This window comes from Suncus etruscus, chromosome 1, assembly GCF_024139225.1.
Source record: "Suncus etruscus isolate mSunEtr1 chromosome 1, mSunEtr1.pri.cur, whole genome shotgun sequence".
Taxonomy (NCBI): domain Eukaryota; kingdom Metazoa; phylum Chordata; class Mammalia; order Eulipotyphla; family Soricidae; genus Suncus; species Suncus etruscus.
In genome coordinates this window covers 119,281,853-119,289,604 of record NC_064848.1, presented here as the reverse complement: position 1 = coordinate 119,289,604, position 7,752 = coordinate 119,281,853, and the positions used below count along the sequence as shown (strand labels likewise).

The window sequence follows — 7,752 nt, the reverse complement described above, 5'->3', positions numbered from 1 at the left end:
AAATTTTCCTATACATGAATGTATATGGAATCTACTATGCTGAGTAAAATAAGTCAGAGGGAGAGAGAAAAACACAAAATGGTCTCCCGCATCTATGGGTTTTGAGAAAAATGAAAAACATTTGTGTAATGATTCTCAGAGACAAAATAGAGGAGGACTGGAGGGTCCAGCTCCTGACATGAAGCTCACCACAGGGATCATTTAGTGCAGTCACAGAAATAATTACACTGAGAACTATCATAACAGAATCTGACTGAATGAAGGAAGTAGAAAGCCTGTCTAGAGTACAGGTCGGCAGGTCAGTGTGGGGTGGGGAGGAAGGAAATTGGGTTTTGGTCATAGGAATGTTGCACTGGTGAAGGATTATATATATATATATATATATATGTATATATATTAAATATATACATATATATATTAAAAATCAAAAGAAAAGAAAAGAAAAGAAAAGATAAAGCCTCCCAATTCTTACCATAGGCTGTGTTCTTTACACTGACTGTATAGAAAGAGGAGATAAAGTAAATGCACCCAATATACACCTCAACACAGGCCCTTTGCCTGGTCTGTGTTGTGAATTGGGGGACAAAAAAAAAAGAAAAAGAATAATAAAATAAAATAAAATCCAGTTTTAATTCAGGGGCCAGAGTAATAGCTCTGGTGGTAGGGTATTTTGATCTCTGGCATCACATATGTTCCCTTGAGCATGCCAGGAATAATTTCTGAGTGCAGAGCTAGGAATAATGTCCTGAGAGCCACCAGGAGTGACCAACCCCCACAAAAAGATTAATTCCGTTTGTATGAATTAAAAATATCAGTAAAGGGGCCAGAACAAAGCGGTGGTGCAAGGCATCTATCTTCCTTGCCGCATTAGCCTAGGACAGACCATGATTCTATCCCCAGGCGTTCCATATGATCCCCCAAACCAGGAGTGATTTCTGAGCGCATAGCCAGGAGCAATGCCTTAGGGTCACCAGGTATGGCAAAACAAAACAAACAAAACAAACCAAAACAAACAAAAAATAAAACTGGTCCTTCTTTCATATTAACAAAATTGAAATAATTAGATAAGAAAAATATAAATAGTTACATATATTACAAAGTTGAAAGTAAAATCAAAATATTTTCACAAAAAAACTTACTACTTAAGCCCAGCCAAATACTACTTTAAAGTATTCTTTTCTTTATTTTGGGGGGCTATACATGAAAGTATTCAGGATTACTCCTCGTTTTCTGCTCACTCTCTCCTAGTGAGTTCAATGGACCATGCATGGTGCCAGAATTTGAACCTAGGTTGTCTGTGTGCGAACAAAGCACTTTATTTGTTATACTATTACTCCCATCTCCAAATATCCTTCTTTAGTTCATACTCGTCTAGTTTTGTCTTCTGGTTGTAGGTTGTAGGAAAGACTAGCAGAAATTTTGTTCTTTCCTTAAAATAGGATTTATTATCACTGCCATTGGCTTGAAACTTCTGCCACAATGCTGTCTTCACATCTGGAAGCATTTGAGTCTTACTCCTCATTCTTTGCTCTCTCTAGCTAGAAAACCATTTGAATTGCACGTGGTACCACAGAAGAATCAGAAACATCAGTATAAGAGACAAGTGTCTTGTCTCCTGTAGTCTATTTCAAGTACAGGATATTAAAATCTTACAAAAACTTGTTGATTGTTAAGCCTGAAATGGAAAAAACTAGAATAAAATGGGACCAGACAAACAGGGGAGTAAGGTATTTTACTTGCATGAGACTACAACTCAATCTGTGCTGGCATGGTCTGGTTAAAAAAGAAAAGGATGGAGGGCGTGCTCTCTTCCACTTACTGGGAATGTTGTTTGAATCAACCTCTGTGTAGGGCAGATTCTCAAACTAATAACTGAGGTGTGATATACCCAGAAATTCCTTTTTTGGTTATCTATCTCCAGAACAGAAAAAGATCTTATTAGAAGTAATTATGAAATCAAGCAATTCACTGCAATATGGATGGAACTGGAAGATTAACTTTTAAATGAATTAAGCCAGAAGAACAGGACAAACACAGGATAATATCACTTATATGTGGTGCTGAGAATATATAGAAGAGGGAATGCAATGGTTTAAAGGAATATGCCTAGAAAACCTCTGTTATCAGAATAGAGAGATGAAAAGGAAATAAATTGAGTGGAGGTGAAGAGAAAGAGAAATAAGAAGAATGGGGACAGGAGTCAAGGAGATTCTGGTAAACAGGTGGTTTTAAGGAATGATTAAACATACAAAGCACAGATTCAACAACACTGAAATCATGAGAAACAAATAGAAGCAACCAGAGTTAAAAAGCCTGTCAAGATTACTGGTTAGGGTTGGGGAGAGGAGGTACTGGAGGGAACCTAGAAACGTTAATGGAGGAAAGTTGACACTGGTGATGGGATCAGTGTTACACTCTGCGTTATATATCTAAAACTCAATTATTAATAATTTTGTAAATACAGTATTTAATAAAATAAAAAATCTGGATGAAACACAGGAAAAAAATTCCTCATATCTGTTAGTATTTAATTCTTTTGTTGATGTTGCTATTATTGCTTTTACCTGGCTTTTTCTTTCTTTTTTTTTTAATAATTGTATCATTTATTTGTGGTATTTAGAATATATACCACATATACATATAATATTCCATGAAGAAACACAATGGTCTAAATGGTAGAAACTTCAAACACCATAGGTGCCAGGGTATAAGAATGAAAGGTGATAAAATCAAGTGGAATAGGAGAAACACAAAGATTTTACTATCTTTTATACCACAAAGTAACCTGCAATAATGAAAACAGCTGTTTAGAGAAAAACAGATGTTCAATTAACCTCTAATCAAAAAGTCCTATAATAATGTTCTTTTTTTTATTTTAATTATGACAACAAAGATGCAAAGAAAGAGGAAAGGGTAAAGTTACAGTGGAAGCCCAATCACCCATATACAAAATTCACGGTATTCCCATCGATGATATCCCAGCCTTGAACTTTCAACAAAAGAACATTAAGAAAAACAAAACTAAACCCATGTACAATACAATTACTTTGTCCCTCAAATCCCCAGTTGTAGTACATACTGTTTCTTAGCAGCACACAATATAATCTAAAGACATTAGACTTATGTAACTCCTTAAACATTGAGGGCAAAGTACATTTCTCTAGTTCCATGCACATGCTTACTAGTTTAAGTTAAACTCAAAAGTTTTAGTGGGTTGTTTTTCTTAAGGATTGGAGTCAAGAGAACTTAGTAAAAAAAACGGTATTAAAGTGGCATTTGTTTGCATAGGCCCACCAAAACATAAGGGACATGGAAAGACAAATTATGGTCTAAATACAAGGAGACCCTACCCCTGAAGTTTCCTGGCACAGGACTGACTCTAGGCTCCAGGCAAACTAGTTTGTCCAATTCAAGTCATCGTCTGTAGTGGCAATACACCTCCATTCCTCACATAGTCTCTGTTGTTGGTATCATGCTTCTGTATTAAAGATCCTGGAGTCTGCATATCCCATATTGCAGTCAGGATGGTGCAGAGCATGCTCTTGTTTCACCTCACACTTAAGGGGCACTAGATAGAACCATGTCCTGTAGAGCAGGTCATTGTTGTTGTCAAGTCTTCTCAGTGTAAACGGAAGTCTCTTTTTAGGAGGTCGATGTCAGACCCTTGGTAGTGTCTTTCCTGGTAGAGGACTGCTTCCAGCTGTTGCTATAAAAGACCTTGGATGTTTCGTAGATAGCTTGCCTGGTTCTGGCGTGAATGGAGGATGCCCTTTCTTCTGAGGCCTGTGCCAGGTCATTATATCAATGTTCAGGGTGTAAGGTACATTGTACTGAGATTTATTAGATAAGGACTTATCTATATGTATGGTGTTTTCCCATTTTAATGTGTCTATGCAAACAAGGATCAATGCCATGAAGCGTTATTGGTGCATCTGGAGGCAATAGGAACAGGACCAGCAATTTCCATGACATAGTTCAATCATAGGCATCAAACTGAGGGACAGTTCCAACAATCCTTACTAAACAGCTTACAAAGAAAAGACAAGATGAAAAGTGGATAGAAACATCATGGTAGAAAAATATATAGAAAGTTCCATCAGTTAAAGAAAATACCCATAAAATATTCAAAAGATATATGTGTTCAATATGTGTTCAATTTGTGTCTTTCTAAATAGTTCTGGGATTTGTTAGAATTACTATATGTCTTAGGTCAGAGATTAAAACTATGTGTTACTAAAGTGTTACTAAAGTGTCCGGGCCTGGCCTGGGAGTGGGGAAAACCCAGGGTGCCCCGTCAACTCCTTCCAGGAACCCACCTGGAGATCCGGAGGAATGGGGGAGAGGGGGGTCGGGTGACCCATTACCTGGCTTTTTCTTTTGTAACTCTTATAAGTCAACAGGGGTTGTAAGATCCTGATTGAGGAATCATGTTCAAGTTCCAAATTTCTGTCTAATATTTCAGACTTTGATACATGACAATTAAGAAGCATGATAATTTTTATTTTCCCATAGTTTTTAAGAAATAACATTTTAAGAGATGACCATTGGTTGTTTATTACTTTGTTTTGTTTAATTTTTCCTGTGTCAAGAAGCTGGAATTAGAAACCTCTAGCCTAAGGGAGGAAGATTTGAGTGAAGATGGGCAAGGCTTATTACACTACTTCATATATAAGGAGTAGCAATAGAAATGCTTTCTAAACTACCTTGTTTGCAACTTATACTGCAACAACTCTCATCATCAAATATTATCTAAATAAAAAACAGGAGCTGAATAATATTACATATTAAAAGTGTAAGAGAAGTAGTTTCATTCCACAATTATCTCAATATAAATCAAGGGAAGGAAAAGGAGGGGAAGTGGGTAAATATTGAACAAATTCAGAAGGCAAATTACAAGTAGATAAAAAGTAAAAAAATTCTGGAAAGATTGAACATAAAGATACTTTACAATAAAAATAAGTTAAAAAGGAGAAAATTTCCTATGTGAATACCTTTTGTGAAGTTCCGTTTACTGATATGTTTTAAATATATTATAGTTTTATTGTTCTCAGCTAAAATAATAATTATATTTTTCAAGTTGTAATTTATTTTTAGTTCTGTGATTTACAATGTAGTTAACGGTAGCATTTTATATATAAAATACTACACTACCTCAACTCTCTACCAGGGTTACTTTTCCCTCCACATAATCCCAGAATCCTTCCCAACCCATCCTGTTCCCCTCAACTCTGTCCTCTCATGTAGTTCTGTGCTTTCTACTAATGACTGGCTATCAGTTTATGTTGTCTTTGGATATTTGTTATTTTCATACTTACTGTATTTCATTATATCTTAGATATGAAGATCATTCTCTGTCTCACTCTACTCTAAATTTTGCTTATTATGATCCTTCCAGATTCATTTATGCAGCAGAAAATTGGATGATTACATCTCTTCTTATAGCCAAGTAGTATCCATTGGGTATATGTGTCAGTTTACTTGACCAGTTATGTATTATTATGAACTTTGGTTGTTTCCAGATTTGGCTATTGTGAGTAATGTTGCAATGTACATAAAAGTGCAAATGCCTTTTCTCAATAGTGTTTTTGGGGCATTGGGTTAATGCTACCATTAACTACATTGTAAATCACAGAACTAAAAATAGAACTGCTGAATCATAGGAAGATCAATCTCTATTATTTTGTCAAGTACCCATATTACTTTTCAAAAAAGATTGGACAAGTCACTTATCTATATTTTTAATATCTTTATTTAAGCACTATGGATACACACATTTGTAGTTGGGTTTCAGTAGTAAAATATATATTCCCCCTTCACAATGTAAACTTCCCCCCATCAATGTTCCCCACTTCCCTTCTCCACCACTTCCTGACTGTCTTCAGGACAGGCATTATATTTTCTCTCTCTAACTATCATTGTCACAATAGTTGTCATTGTAGTTATTTCTCTAACTGCTTTCAACACTCTTTGTGGTAAGCTTCATATCATGTGATTGTCCTATCAGCCATTATCTCTACTTTCTCTGGATATTATTACATACTCTTTAATTTTTCTTAAATTCCACAGATGAGTGAGATTATTCTGTGTCTATCTCTCTCCCTCTGACTTATTTCACTAAGTCCATCCATGGCAGTTTTATAGCATTTCATCCAGGCATGACTTGAAACTAACAGTAGTGTAGTATTCCATTGTCATTATATACTACAGTTTCTTTAGTCACCATCTCTCATTTTTAAAAGAATTAAATTATAATAATTTTATTAAACTTAAATGAACATTGATTAGAGAATATAGAAAATCTCCAGGGCCGGAGAGATAGCATGAAGGTAAGGCATTTGCCTAGCAATCAGAAGGATGGTGGTTCAAATCCCGGCATCCCATATGGTCCCCTGAGGCTGCCAGGAGCGATTTATTTTTACTTGGCAATGTACTTTATTAATTAACACTACAATTAATATGATTTTTAAATGATTAAATGCTTTTTCTTTTTTTAATATAATTTTTATTTTAATCATAGTGGTCTACATATCATTGACAATAATATTTTAGGTACATATTAACATAAAATCAGGGGAATTCCCATCGCCGAATTGTCCTCCCTCCACCTCCATTCCTGTCCTACCTCCCATATCCTCCTCCCTTACCCCCGGGGCTGCCAGAATAAGTGGTCCCCTCTGTGCCTAGCTAACTACTTAGTGGTCCTACACCTGTTTGGTCTTAGTACCTCCCTTATTTCCCGCTCTAGTTGGGAGGCGGGACTGGATAGTTCAAGTTATGTGGTTTTGTTTGAAGAAGAGAAAAGTAATAAACTGGGGAAAAAATCAAATACACCAAAAATGGGCGGAGTCCTTCTGGAAGCTCTCATCCTAGTTTTGAGAGACGAAGGGGAAAAAGGAGGTGGAACACCACAACATACAAAAAGAAGTGTCAAATAAAATATCCAGTGAACACTCCAACATTAAAGATAAGCACCACATAAAGGCCATGGTCTTGAGATAAAAAATATGGCAGAGCACATAAAGGAAGAAAAGAAAAGAAAAAAAATATGAATGGAGACAACAACTTCAATAATCACACCAAAACAAATAAATCGGCAAAACTAGATAAATAAATAAATTTGTGCTTTTTGCCTTTTTTTTTTTTTTCTTTTTTCTTCCCTCCTGCACAGGCACAGTAAATATTCGGGTCATTCGAAAAGGAATTCCCTTGGCCTAAGAGAAACAGGGTTTCTCCACCCTTGAAGTATATTGTCATGGGATTAACTATAGACTCCTTTCAGGTTCATTTACTCTCCCCTTGGTGCTTTTGTGTTGTATGGAAGACTTCTGCTCCATCCTGGGTGATAAAATCAGACCTCTGTATCTAGAGATCTCGGTATCTGCACAGGTCAGTGAGTGGAATGTATGATGAAGTCTTTCTTTGTGGTTCTAGAAGTTCTGTTCCCTCTGTGTCATTTTAATCCGTTTTCTGTGGCGATTTCTGAGCATAGAGCCAGGAGTAACCCCTAAGTGCTGCTGGGTGTGACCCAAAAAACAAAAACAAAAACAAACAAACAAAAACTTCATTAATTAATGTTGACTCAAAATAAAACTTTAGCTTGTAATTAATCCAACAAGAGGGAAAAATAGTTAAGAGGGAATTAGTAAAATCAATTCTGCTTACATTTTAACAGAAGCCTCAATTTCCACATCTCTGAAATGAAGCTAATGACACCATCATAATCATGAATTTGTTGTGAGTTTAAATTGGGTA

General features: G+C 35.9%; 1 non-coding gene across 1 annotated transcript; it reads left to right on the top strand.

The window, feature by feature from the left end:
• Positions 1 to 455: 455 nt before the first annotated feature.
• LOC126031267 (small nucleolar RNA SNORA51) lies at positions 456 to 588 on the top strand. Its single transcript, XR_007503265.1, has one exon. It is a non-coding gene; the product is annotated as a small nucleolar RNA SNORA51 (small nucleolar RNA).
• The last annotated feature ends 7,164 nt before the right edge of the window (positions 589 to 7,752 follow it).